Genomic DNA, 13,905 nt, shown 5'->3' with positions numbered 1-13,905 from the left:
TTATGCAAATGAACAGGCAAAATTAAAAAACGGGACCCGTAGTCCCTTTAGTAACAGTGAGGGTGATCTTAAGGAGAAAAATTGTGGTTCAAGGAAAATCACAATGCTCAGTATTGGACATCAGAATGGTGCAGCTGTCTTGAAAGTTTGTTTTCATTTGAAAGTTGAAACTGGGTTTGTAATATCACCAAAGATATACAATTTACAGGTATGGATGACCTGTCAAATTGTCATTGCCAAATGTCATTGCAGGAAGGGCCTCGCAACTGAATGTCTTCCCAAAAGACAGTCTCAGAGGCATAGAGACTGGTTTGGGGGTTGTTGTGTGAATTAACCTGTGTGTTCTTCTGTTTTCATAGGGCATATGCCTATGACCTCATTAGCTGAGTGGCTGGTTGCAATGTAGGCCTCACTTAAGGAGCCTATTTTCATCATTGGCCCCTGAGACTCAACAGTTTGGCTGAAACTAAGTGGTTGGGTTGGTGAAGGATTTGGGCGGTCTGTGAGCTTCACTTTAGAACTGATTTTCCCTTTTCTGTCTTGATGGCTTGGACAGAAAGGGGCCAGAAATCTGAAAGGAGGGAAATCCTAATGTATTCCCCTCAGCCCGAGTCAAGCATAAGGGGCCACAAGAGTTTTGGATAGGTGTAGCGTGCCTTGTACACCTTCCTCCTGGCAAGCCATTCTTTACTTAAGTCCCTGCCTTTGTCGTTCAGTGGTTAGGACGTAATTGTCCTTCCAATTCTTTCCAAACCTGTCACCTCCAGAATGAGACCAGGATGCCAAGGGTCCAGTAACACCAGCCTTTGGACACCCAGCCTGAGACTTCCTGGTGACAGCCAGCTGACCAGGATCCTGTCAGGTCCTTCCCCTTGCAGGAAGGACTTCCTCCTCTGGGGTGCACCCGCCCCTCCCCCTTTCAGCGCACCCCTGACCCAAGGGTAGGTAGGACGACACCATGTCCAGCAGGAAGTAGTTACAAGAAGATGAGACCTTCATTCATTGTCCTTTATAAGGTTATAAAGTGGGTGTATATCTGAAAGGAGGGATTGTTACAGGGTGCAGCCAAGAGGGGGGCCCCAAATAGGGATTTGGAAAGGGGTCCAGAACTCAGGGTGTTTAAGAAATATTAGGATGTCCTCACCCCCTTCTCCCACACAGGTGTGGGTTGGGGGAAGGGACACATGGAACAGGGCCATTGAGAGCTGTTTTGCATAGCAACAGCCTTGCAGCTAACCTCTGGCATGGTCATTTAACATATCTATAACCTTTAACTGGTTGCATAGACATGTTAAATAGCTGTGACCCTGCTCTGAGCCAGGAGAATGGAAGTAACTTCCCCACCAAGATGTAACTGGGGGCAGGTCCCCTGAGTTACAGCGCCTGTGTGGGGGCTTGGAGAAGATTGGCTCCATGACACGGAGCCACACCTGCTCAGACTCACCATGGCAGCCCAGTAAAGCTGGAAGGAAATGGGAGTGTAGGCAAGTGTAGCCAATTGTGGGAGGAGTTGGAAATGGGGCTGCAGAGGAAGATTGGTGTGGGGATTTAAACCCAGACGCAGCAGCTACTGGGGGGAGAACCACACGGCTTTGTCAGAGTGGGGACTCCTGCAGCCCTGGGAGAGAGAATCACCACTCAGCTTCTGCAGAGTGGCGGCCCCCACTCCTCGCAGCCATTGAAAGGAGAATCACATGGTTTTGGCAGTGTGGAGACTCCCGTGGCTATTGTGCAGAGAGGACCACGTGGCTGTGGTAGTGAAGGAGAGCCACGTGGCTTTGCCAGAGTGGGGACCCCCACAGCTTTAGAAGGGGGAACTACCACCCAGCTTTAGCAGAGATCCCAGTGACACAGCTGATGGTGCTGAGAACTGAGGGAGGCCTACCAGCTGAGATAGATTACTAGGAAGAACCTGGGGCTGCCTGAGCCACAGACTTCTATTTCTTTTCCTGAGATATGGTACCCCAGATGGGGCAAAGGGGGGGAGGAAGGACTGTGTCTGTTTGTGGGTGTTTTAAGGGACTTTGGTATTTTGATGAAGACATTAGGTCACTACTTTAAGTGTGTACAGCATTAAATAAACAGTTCTTTTCCTTTTCACGAATCTCTGTCATTGAGAGATGTCTTTTCCCTGGTGGCAGACGGTCGAGCCCGGTAGAGGGTCCTTTTGGTAATATTGTATTGCCCTTTGGCCCCCCTTCTGTGCTGTAACACGGAGGCCAGATGGCTGGGTGGAAACTCAGTGGGCGTGATTGGAGGAACGCAACTCCTGGGAGCAGCAAAGAGCTCCTTACCTGGACGTCCCTCTGGCTGAGCCTCCAAACACCTCTTGGGGAGGGGGGGGATGATAAAGAGGGAGCATATGTGAGAAGAGCCATTTCCTTCAAGTCTCTGCTGAGGGCAGCATTTAACAACATGTGTCACCATGGAAGGTGGGGTGGAGTGGGGCAAAGGGCACCCCGCCTCCCCCGCCCATGACCTTGCAGTTGGAGCTCAAAGCTGCAGCAGGAAGAGCCTAGAGCTGGAGCAGGCAGGTGAGAGAGCAACACACCTGGGCAGCCTCCAGCCGCTCCACTCCATCCTATGAGCGGTTGTAGCGACCTCGTGAACTCCAAATCAGGAAGAGGGCATCAGGGCCTGCCACCATGTAGGCAGCAAATCCAAGTCCCTCCGAGATCCTAGAGGAGAAAAGACCCTGAGACCCCTAAAGCTGGATGGCAAGAACTATACAGCCAGAGCTACAATAGGCGAGAGCAGAGGCTGCAGACGAGCCGGTGGTTACGACGTCGGCTTCCAGGCTGCATGGCCCGGAGCGAACAACGTACGAGGCTGGAGCAGGGGGAGCGGACGTGGGAGGCAGGCCAGCGCCCGAGGGCTGGGCACACTTCACAGCAGCGGTGGGACCTTGGTCAAGTCATGCAAGCGTCTGGGCTTCTGTTCCTGGGTCAGACAAAGTGCAATCTTTTTTTTCTTTTATAGTTGACACTGTTACAGGTGTCTCCCCTTTTCCCCCTTTTGCCCCCCCCAGCCCCCCCCAGGCCTTCGCCACGTCGCTGTCTGCGTCCATGGGCTGTGCATATGTGTACATACATCCCTTGGCTAATGTCTCCCAGTCTCCCCACCCCCTCCCCTCTGAGATCTGTCCATCTGTCCATGGATCCACGCCCCACTCTTATAAATGCCCGGGCAAGGTCACTGTGAAGTTCAAGTGGGATCACATGAGAACACCGAACACTTTAATAAAGTGCTATGATTTATAAAAGGTCTGAGTGCACTCATTTCCACCTGTCACCCGGTGTGAGATCGTGTGTGTGTCTTCCAAAGCTGTTTTCCAAGGAAGTCATTTTTCTCACATGCACGAGTATCCTGGCAAAGCCTAGAGCTGCTGGCGGTGACCGATTTCTGGAGCCGCCGCGCACGCCCGCTGCTCCAGGGGGACGCGGCTGGACAAAGGCAGCTCCGGTGGGCCCAGGGGCCACGGAGGGTGGACAGGCCTTCGGGTGGCAGAGAGCTGGGCCTGGAAGAGCCCTGGCCTTGTTGTAAGTCTCCTCGGTGCACAGGAGCGTGGGCGTGGCCACGTCGGTGGTGAGGGCTCCACTGGGAAGTCTGCATTTGCAATCGCCTGTCGATCTTTGTTTTGTGTGTCCGGAAAGAGCCAGTTATCGCTCTCATGAAGCCATCAAAAGCCCACGTGGAGGGGGAAAAGAACTCATGATTAAGCAGTACACACCCTCACACTAAATCTATCATGAGAGCCATGGGCTGAAGGCTCTAAAGATGGGTAATATTGCGATAAAACAAATCATAACTGCCCCTAGCAGAACGACAGCCCTCCCTCCCTCGCCTGTCTTCCCACGAGCACGTGGTCAGCACATAGTGACACTCTGGGAGGACGGGGTTCCCGGTGGGGGTCCCGGGCAGCCCACCTCCGCAGAGCAGAACCTTCCACGGCCATGCACGAAAGCTCTGCCTGCAAAGGAGCTCCACAACGGACACGGCCTGTCGCACAGGTAAAAGCTGCCTTACCGCAGGGGAAAGGAGATGGGCGGACTCCAACACGCGGAAGTTATTATGCAGATTAGGCTCAGAAGTCCCCTTCCCATTGGTTCCTATACCGGGGGTGGGCGGAGTCATCCCGCTAGGAACCCACCTCCGCTTCTGCTCTCGGGCTCAGCGGCTTTGCTTGCCCGCCTTACGGAAACCCAGGCCGTCTTTGAGTGTCCCCCAAGCTCAGCCCTTCCTTCGAAAAGTGGGTCCCTTACAGCCCTCCGAAGCCTCACCGAGTAGTCTCTACCCCGGCCACATAAATCTCCCTTAACCCGCCTCTTGCTTGGGTTATCAGGGCTCGGTTAGGCGATTCTCTTAGCTCTCACTCTCTGCCTGATGCTCTCTCTGACTTAGGTTCTAGCGTGGTCTGGGGGCGTCGCCATGTGTCCCCGCCCGGCTCTGCACCGAGGGCGGTTGTCCACCAGCCACGTGTGGCTGCGGGAGCCTGGGGAGCGGCTGGTCCGGACAGAGGTGGGCTGTCCGTGAAGACCCACGGCAGGTTTGGAGGACTTAGACCACCCCCCACTCGGGGCCAATAATGTCATATCTCAGTGGTAATTCCTGTGTATTGACTACATTTCAAAAGGACAGCATTCTAGATATATTGGTTTCTATAAAATCTGTTAGTCAAAATTAACCAGTTTCACCTGTTCCTTTTACCTTTTTATTTTTAGGAGGTTAGGAAATTCACAGTTACATGTGTGGCTCACATTGTACTTCCGTGGCGTGGGCTGTGCTGACCCAGAGCTTTTTACTTTGCATCCTAGCTTCCCTCCCCCTCCCCCTCTGCCCTCCCCCCATCTCCTGGCCTGTTTTCCTCTCCCACAAGCATTAGCACCCTCATCGAATTAACCACTCTGTCTGACTACCTCTGGCCAAAGAAGAGCTTCTCAGCCCACATCGGTCGGGAGACAGATGCAAGTACTCACTGCCGCTCACGGGGGGTATGCCGGCCCTGCAATTATTCCATTAAAATTTTTTTTAATGTTTCACTTATTCCTGAGATCATGTCTGGAGGCTTGAGAGGAAGTGGGCAGAGAGAGGGCAGAACATTCACAGACACTTCTACTGGCCCGGGAAGGAAAGCCGACTTCCTGAAACGCCGCCCGCAGCGAGAGAGCTCCGCAGGGAGTGGACCGAAGGCACCCCCACACTCCAGGGAGCGCGGGCCGGCTCCTCGGGGAGTGCGGGGTTAATGGGAATGGAGGGCCAACAGAGGGGCTGTGTTTTTCTTAAAGGAAGTTCACGGGCAGTATCAACCCAGCCCAAGGGAGCAATGGGCGGAACGTGTTCCAAGTGTTTGACATAAACAGCAACACTTGTTTTCTCCGTGGCGGTTGGCCATTGTTTTTACACTTCTTACGTTTCTACAGACAAATCAGTCCATGCACAGACGCGTTTATAGCAAAGCACAGTTAGCCCCTAATGTATTCAAACTTGACTTATAAAGGCCAGCACATGGGAAGACATACCTGCCTTGTCTCCATGCGCTCTCTACCTGTGGCCTTCCCCCCCCCCCCCCCCCCCCCCCGCCTCACTTCCCTTCTCCAGCCTCCGGTTCTGCCTGGGACCCGCGACGAGAGCCCTGGAAGCTGTTAGTGGGAGCAGAGGCCGTGGGGAAGCAGGAGACCACAGAGGGGTCCGGTCTCCGGGCTCCGCCCCTGCTGCCGGAGCAGTCTCCGGTGCCCCGCTGCATCTGTGTCTGCGTCACACCGCTAGCAGAAGCGCCCCCACCACAGATTTGCTGGGGCCGCGAGAGACTCTGTAAATAATACGGAGTCCTGGAGGGGCTTTCAGTAATTCACACTTTAGTGTGAATTGAGTCCATCTGAAGGGCCTCTCTGATCTGGAGGTTAGCAGGCTCCCCCCACCCGCCGCCTGCTCACTGTCCTCATCCACCAAGACAAACACCTAATTTCAAAACAAAGGATTAGAAAGCTGCCCACGTGTGGCTACTCCTTAAACCTATCAAGACATGAACATTTCCGTGGCCTGAAAAGCCACATCAAGCCTTTGGAGACATTTTGTTTCTGGGTTGCCAGTTCACAGCGCCCTTCCTTGCAGTGGACCTGCCTCACGGGTTCCCTCCCGTGACAGTGTGGACACGAGGAAGCTCTGAGGAATCTCCCGTTTGCTCCCCGGAGGCGGGACGCCCATTCACGGTCCTGCAGCTCTAACTGCAGGGAAGGTAATTCACCTGTAGCCCCACCCTCTGAGGAGGGCGGGGCAGGCAGACAGTGTAGACCGGGGGCCACGGGCACAGGGCCTTAACCACCTGACCCACTCACTCTCCGGGGACGGTTGTGCAGTTACCAAGGGATGTGCACTCAGGACCTGACTGGGCTGTGCCTGTGCCAAATCTACTTATCTCACTTCACCAGGTCCTGCCCACGAGCTGGGCCCGCCCAGTTGGTCCAGGCTTCTGTAGGTCACTTAAAGTCATGACAGATGCCCAACTCAAAAGGCCACAGAAGATACTGTCCTTGAGGGCTGACATGTCCTTAATCCCTGTTCCAAGTTCATCACACAGAACACCAAGAGTGGAGAGACCTTGAAAATTTAGGGAGTCCTTGTTTCCCCAATACCCTCGTAGGAGGGGATGTACAAGGAATACCCCAAAGCCCTACATTCGGCCAACCCAACACAAAAACAGCCGCCCTCACGAAGTCCCATGCAGAGTGGCACTTAGTAAATAGTTTGGGGCTGACTCGTTCAATGTGCTTTCAAAATCACTGCGACATGTACATCCTGCTTTACTCATAAGTGTATTTTCTCTAAACGTCTGACCAAAGACGTCACATCACTTTCAGTTACGGCCATCTGTTGCGTAACTTTGGCACAGGCATCTGTGCTACCCAGGTCGGGGGAGCAGGGAATTTATTCCAACAGGAGGTGCTGCTGTCCATTCACACACAGAGGATACAGGTTTATGAAAACAACCAGAATGAAAGCCTTGAATCTTCGGCACCAGAACGCTTTCCTTGTGTCACCACGAGAACCCCACTTCCCCACCCCATCTCCAGCCCCTGCTCTGCCCCCAGCTGTACAAAGCCCCCGGCTATCTTATCTCTTCCTCAGCTTCCCCACTTAGATTCTAGGAACTGCAGTGAGCACAGGCGGCCTCCCAAGTGCAGATAAACATTGCCTGAGACCCATGCCCTACCTGTGTCTTATTGTTCGTGTAAGTGGTTGGCTGGTTCCTAACAAGGAAGGAGGCAAAGGGAATCAGCCATGGGTGCGCATAGTCAACCAGGGTGCCCCAGCCCGCTTGCTCAGCCAGGGAGCTGCAGCTGCTCACACCCGAGGGGATCCCAGCGGGGCCCACAAGGGGGATTAACACCCCCCGTCCCCCGCACAGTGGGGAAGGACCACAAGGAGGAAAGACCAAGTTTCCAACCCCCCCATCCACGCACGCCCAGATTTTGGGGAGGAAGTAGCACATGCGCAGCAGCCAAAATGGCAACTACAGAGGCCTGCCAACCTAGCCCGGGGAAAGAGGGGACTGGTCAGGCGGTGGACCCATCAGAGAAGCCTGAAGACATGAGAAGCTGATTGGCTATTTTGAAAAAGCTCCTACTCCTTCCCAAGCCCGAGATAACATAACCCAGTTTAACAAAGAAGTGCTCCCCCCAAGCCTGTCTTTGTCTCGGCCTCTGTCTCTGTCTCAGCCTCTCTCTCTCTCTCTCTCTGTCTCTCTCTCTCTCTCTCATGCATTTGCTTTGCTTGCTCACGCGCTCTGTCCGTAGGGACCATGCGGGTCTAGCAGCCACTCAAACTCCAGACACAGGCTCCAGGCAGGTACTGGCGCTGCCAGGACCATCCTAAACCACTTGGATGGGCACTGAGGCCGCTGAGCAGCCACCTGCAGGCTCCACAGGACTGGGCTTTGATATGAAGCAGACACTTGGACCCTGGCCTTTGCTTTGGCCTCACTGAGGACACGGTTGGACCTTTTCCACGGGGGACGGCGGGAGGTGGAACACAGGGGCAGCCTTCCGTTTCCACCCGGATAGATCTCACCACCGCTCACCCTCCCTTGTGGGTGTCCTGGAATGCTTTCCTTGTGTCACCGTGAGAACCCCACCTCCACTGGCAACATTACCTCCCTCTAACACTCCTGGGAAGAGCAAAAAGTGTCTATAGGAGAATATTACATGGAGTCCCTTTGTTCATTACCTCTTTCTTACAATTTCCACTGAGAGCCCTCAGAAAGATTGCAGAGGAAAAAAGCTACTCCTGCTGGCTCTGCGCGTTTCTCACTAGCCAGGGAATGACAGAAGTGGTAGCTGCAAGCAAAGAAGGTAGCAGTGGGATGGGCAGCTGGCTACCCAGACGCTGGGGCTCCCAGAGGAAAAAGGGGGTGACCAGAAGTCTGACGTGGGTGGAGGGATTTGTCCTAGAAATTTCTCCTAGGTAGAAGGTCTCAGCCCCAGGCACCTCTTCAGTGTGTGACATGCTGGAACCCATTAACTTTCTGTGTGCGAATGTACTCATATGTCCATCTTCCTTTCCAGCACTTGTCCTTGCCGAAACATAGTGCGAATATGTCTTTAGCAGCAACTCCCGCCACAAGCACACGGAGAGAGAAGACCCTCTAGCGGAAATACCCGAACAGAGTGCGGTCGGACACATTTCATGAGTGCACACTATTTCCAGTTACTGCACGAAGCACGTGTGTTGCTGAGATAAGCAACAAAGTCGGACTTCAGCTGCTTCAAGTCCCATGCGGGGGAAGAACAAAGAATTGCGTAAATGACACAGATGTGGCAAACGCTAGGAGAACAGGGCCTTTCCGATAGACTGACTCTTGAGAGACTAGTAAAGTGAATCACTGTGAAAATATAGGAAGGGAACTCCAGGCTGAAGGAGCAACTGTGCAAACACAAGGAGTGTGAGAAGGACCCACCAGTGGGTTGGTGTGGCCGGAACGCTGGGTAGAAGCTGGAGGAGAGAAGGAAGGAGAGAGGAGAAGTGGGCGTGGCTGAATCATGAGCAGCTTCATCTAACACCTACAGAAATGGGATTTTCTACCAAAGACACAGGAAGACATGGAGAGGTTTTCAGTGGAACAGAGGCGTGTGCACTCTGCTTGGATCGTGGGTATGGTGCATTGTTAGATACCAGAGGCCAGTGGAAAGGCTGCATTTGAGGTGCACAGTGGCCCAGAGAGGCGGCACTGGGAATGCAAGGGGGACACATGGGCACACTATTAGAAATGCAGACTAAGCCCTGGCTGGCGTAGCTCAGTGGATTGAGCGCAGGCTGTGAACCAGTGTCGCAGGTTCGATTCCCAGTCAGGGTACATGCCACGGCCCCCAGCAACCGCACATTTATGTTTCGCTCTCTCTCTCTCTCTTTCTCCCTTCCTTCCCTCTCTAGAACTAAATAAACAAACAAACAAACAAACAAACAAATAAATAAAAAGAAATGCAGAGTAGACAGGACTTGGCGACAACAACCGTGCATTTAAGAGAGAAGAGTGGAGCCGGGGTGACCGCCAGCTTCCCGGCCTGAATGAGGGGTTGACAGCCAGCGGCTTTCCCTGGGACGTGGCTGCTTGAGGCCCGACGGACTGGGCTCCAGGTGCTTGCCCATGTGACGTCTCCATAAAACCAGGAGGACTTGTCCTCCTCCTCACCGGGCCTCCATGGTCCCGGGCTCTCACCGTCTGCTGGCAGAACATGTCACTGCTCACGAGGAAAGGGCACTGCCGTGCAGGGCAGCGTCTGCATGCGTGGGCAGCTCTGACCTGGCTTCCCTCCCAGCTGTTCGGCGCAGTGAGAACATTCATGCCGGCGTCGGTCCCAGCGGCTCTCCCCTCTCGCTGACACTGGCAGCTGCCACCCACAGCGCCCGTGCCTCCCTCTGCCCCTGGGCAAGTCTGTGGAAGAGGAGCAGTCCTGGACAGGGCCACCAAGGTGGGAGCCCCTACTGCAAACACTGGAATGTTCTACTAAAAGCACAGAGAAGTCCTGACGGGCAATAGAGGGTTAAACACCCTTCTGGAAGGAAGATGGGGCCGTGTACTGAACCCGACAAGCTCAGGGTGGGGGTGGGGGCCTGCATGGCAGCCTCACAAACTCGGAGACCAAAAGTAACCACCTCGTAGGACGGTCTGACATGCAAGTTTTCTAACTCCAAGCAGGTCATGGCGGGCGGTCCTGTCCTAGGCCCGTATCGTCCTTGACGAAGGTCAGTCTTCACCGTAACTGAGCCTGTCTGTCATCTTTTCGCACCTATGACAACACCCCTTTGGGATGTTGGAGTGACCCCCTTTTTTCCAGACCCCTCGGGGCACAGTCTCCCACCTGAGAACAGGAGGCCAAGGGCCCCCCCACTGCCACCTGGTTCCCCGAAAGCCAGCGGTCTGTGCTGGGCGTGATCATCGTTAACTGTCCTGTGCTCACTCATTCGTCTCATCATTTCACTCCTCATCCAGTCCCAGGGATCACCCTGCTCTGCCTTCTCCCTCCTCCCCACTCCACCATCAGTGAACTTCACGTCGCCCTCCTTACGCCTCCTCCTTTGATTATAAAGCAGAAAACAAACTGCAAAACTGCCGTTCTCGGGGCATTGTCTCAATCCACTGAGACTTTGCTTCCTGGCAATTGTTGCCAGTTGGCTCCGATGAACTCATAACAGTTCTCTGCGGCTCTGGAGGTTTCTTCTGCTGACGCCCCCATCCTCCATCCTCTGCACGGGGCTGGTCCCCAGGACACCCGCCTCCAGCTCGGAGAGGCCCCGCCCCAAATTTGTCCACTGGGGCTCCACTCAGAGCTGAGCTCACGTCCCTCAACACGCCCCGCCTTCCCTACATCCAGTGCCTTATGGGTAAAGTGGGGTTTGGCAGGCTAGTGTGAGAACATGCAAACATGATCATGTCACATGGACGCAGGTCCGTGCAGCTGACATAAGTGCGTGGAAGGCCTCGTCTGCTCCCGTGGGAGAAATGTAGCCCGTGGTGGCCTTCCTGTACTGCGGGGCCTCCGAGCTCAGGATGTGCGCGCTCAGTGGGACTAGGAGGGACTCGCCTCTCAGCAAGGTTGGTTCCCTAGGAAAGGCCACACAGCAGAGGAAGCATTCCCACGCTGCCCATCGATCCACCTGAAGTTTCCCAAGGCGCCAAGGGAAGAAGTCCTTCCACCAGGCTGACCCCCGTGCGCATGCTGCCGATGTGGAAGGGACCGTCTTGGCAGGAATGCCCGTGGCGCACGCCGGGGAGGGCGGGTAGGGGAGAAGGGTTTGCTACGGCCCTGCGGGTGGACACGTGGGGCCCGGCGTGCCCCCCTGCAGACCCTGCGGCAGCCAGCGGGGACTCACGGTGGACCCTGATGGAGAGTCTGGTCTGAAAGGGCCGGAAAGCAAAGTGTTCCCAGATCGCTGATCCAATCATGATCGAGGTACCTGGTTCCTACCCTGAACGACCTCATCTGGAAATAAAGCACCTTTCCCAGGATGACGAAGGGCTTACGGGAACAATGAAGTATCGAGATGAAGGCAGCATTAGCACAGCAGCTCGGCCGGGTCCCAAGTGCCTCTTTAACAAATTACATTCTTCTCAGGGGCACCGGGCAATGGACTACAGCGTCGCCTCCAAGATAATGGCTTTCTCCTTTTCACTTCCTTGTGAAACTTAAAATAATAGCAATAAATGGATTTACAGTAATGCTTTCCCCTGGGGTGGAGGGATGCTCTGGGAAGACAGCCTTGTGTAAAATTTTGATATTATCTATCAGTCAGTCTTCATCAAAACAAAACAAAATGTGGATCAAAGTAGATATAATTTAAGATGTACTGTAGTTTTCTTTTCCTTTTTTAATTAGAAAACATTATTTTTTAAAATGTAAACTGTACTTTTCAGGGCAGTTTTAGGTTCACAGCAAAACAGAGAGGAAAGCACAGAGATTCCCCACAGGCCCCTGCCCCCCCCCCCCACACACACACAGCACAGCCCCCCAGCTCCCCACACGCCCCGCCAGAGTGGTGCATTTGTTACAACTCATTGATGTACATTTGTCGATGAACCTACAGGGACACAGCAACGTCCCCCCAGCCCACAGTTCCCCCGACGGTCCATGCCTGGCGTACACCGGGCGGGTTTGGACGGATGCGTAATCACATGTTCCGGTCACTATGGCATTGAACAGAGCAGTTTCGCCGCCCTAGCAATCTTTTCGTCTGGACACTTTCCTCCCTCCCTCCTTCCTGACCCCTGGTAACCCCCGATCCTTTCATTGTCTCCGTAGTTTTGCCTTTTCTGGAAGGCAGTAGAGCTGGAAACATACAGCATGCAGCCTTTTCCGGCCGGCCTCTCTCACCCACCGAGCAGCATCCACGTGTGTAAAGACAGGCAGCACAGAAGCCCCCCACGGCCACGTAGGCTGGTGTGACACAGGGACACAGACCGCGAAGATTCAGGCTCAGCCTCACCCCTTTCGGCAAGCCCCTCGCCTTTGTTAAGCCTCAGTGTGCTCCCCAGTAAAATCAGGATGACGTTGACACCCACCCCACCACCTTTACTGTGTCGTCGTGAACACTGGGGTTCTTCCCGAAAAAACGGAGGCAGTAATGCCCACGCCGTGGGGCTGTAGAACGGATCAAACAGGCGCTGTGTGGGAAGGGCGTCGCACAGCGCCCGGAACGTGTCGGCTGTTTAATCAGGTGCTGAATGTGTGTCCCATGTGTGCCGGGTGCTTTCTACCCGATCCTCTAAAACCACCCTCTGTGCTTCTCCGTCTTGCTGTGTGGGGCCCAGTTTTGAAACAGAAACACACCCATTGGGCACCCTTTCCTCGAGATTTCCTGATAGAGCGCAGGGGAGGTCCCGGAGGTCAGAAGCTGGCGGGGAGGGAGCTGGGTGTGTGCCCCCCAGGCCTCCCCTCTGCGGGGGGGGCTGGGGCTGGGGCTGGGGCTGCCTTCCTCTTCCAAAGCCAGGGAGCACACAGACGACCATCTTGGAGTTGCTGGGTACCTTTAACCCCGCCCATACCTCTATGAGTTATGTCTTCCATGGTCTCTTTTGAGGTCACTGGGAAAGCTGCTGCCGTTTCCTGTCAGGAAGGTGCATGATGTTTGCCCCTCAAGATTTGCAGGTGAGATGACTGTGAATGTTTTACGTTGTAAAGCAGCCAGAGCACCATTAACATCAAGAACCATAAGGAGCTCAGTAAAATCTTGCAAGTCATTGCTAGCATCCCTGTATGCCCAACATTGGTAATAACTCATGGAAATGTACTTTCTCATTCAATAAAAATGTCAAAGTTTTAGAGGTTTGGGGAAAAATTATAAAGATGATTAAAATTCATAAAATACCAGTAAGAAAGGCTGATCGATTGTTCCTCATTAAAACTATGGCTGCACAACGCAATGTATAGATAAGTTTTCACAGTAACATTCACCTGAAACCAGGGTCACCTCAGTACATTTCATAAAAGATATACACACCAAACACACATACACACACACACAATTCCCTGGGCATGTTTTAGCTTGGTAGAGCAAAGACAACGATCTAAACAACGTACAGGTCACGTTTGCGCCTGACGTGTTTGCAGGTGTGTTCCCGGCCCGGTGCCCCTCCCCCGGAAGTGCGGACAGAGAGGTGCCTGCAGCACTGCCCCGCAGGGGGAGGCTTTGGTGGTCACCGTGCAAGGAGAATTTCAACGGCAGCACGAGTTTTCTCTATTAATAAAGAATTGAATCGAGCCCATAGCTATGGCTCTATTTTCTCAACGGACTAACCATTCTACCTTAGCCAAATCACTGACTGCCTTTCTTCCCAGTTTTATAAATATAGGTTTTCATTAAAGAAATGTTAAAATGAAAAACAGGTCACCCCCAGTCCTAAATAAAAAACAA

At 53.7% G+C, this 13,905-nt stretch overlaps 1 long non-coding RNA gene across 1 annotated transcript; it reads right to left on the bottom strand.

Moving 5' to 3' along the window:
* Positions 1-754: 754 nt before the first annotated feature.
* Positions 755-12,567, bottom strand: LOC118497290. Its single transcript, XR_004899813.1, has 3 exons — positions 12,554-12,567; positions 6,387-6,396; positions 755-891 (listed from the first exon to the last, which is right to left on the bottom strand). It is a non-coding gene; the product is annotated as an uncharacterized LOC118497290 (long non-coding RNA).
* Positions 12,568-13,905: the final 1,338 nt, after the last annotated feature.

Source organism: Phyllostomus discolor, chromosome 11, assembly GCF_004126475.2.
Source record: "Phyllostomus discolor isolate MPI-MPIP mPhyDis1 chromosome 11, mPhyDis1.pri.v3, whole genome shotgun sequence".
Lineage (NCBI taxonomy): Eukaryota > Metazoa > Chordata > Mammalia > Chiroptera > Phyllostomidae > Phyllostomus > Phyllostomus discolor.
This window is presented reverse-complemented; position numbering and strand designations above follow the sequence as displayed.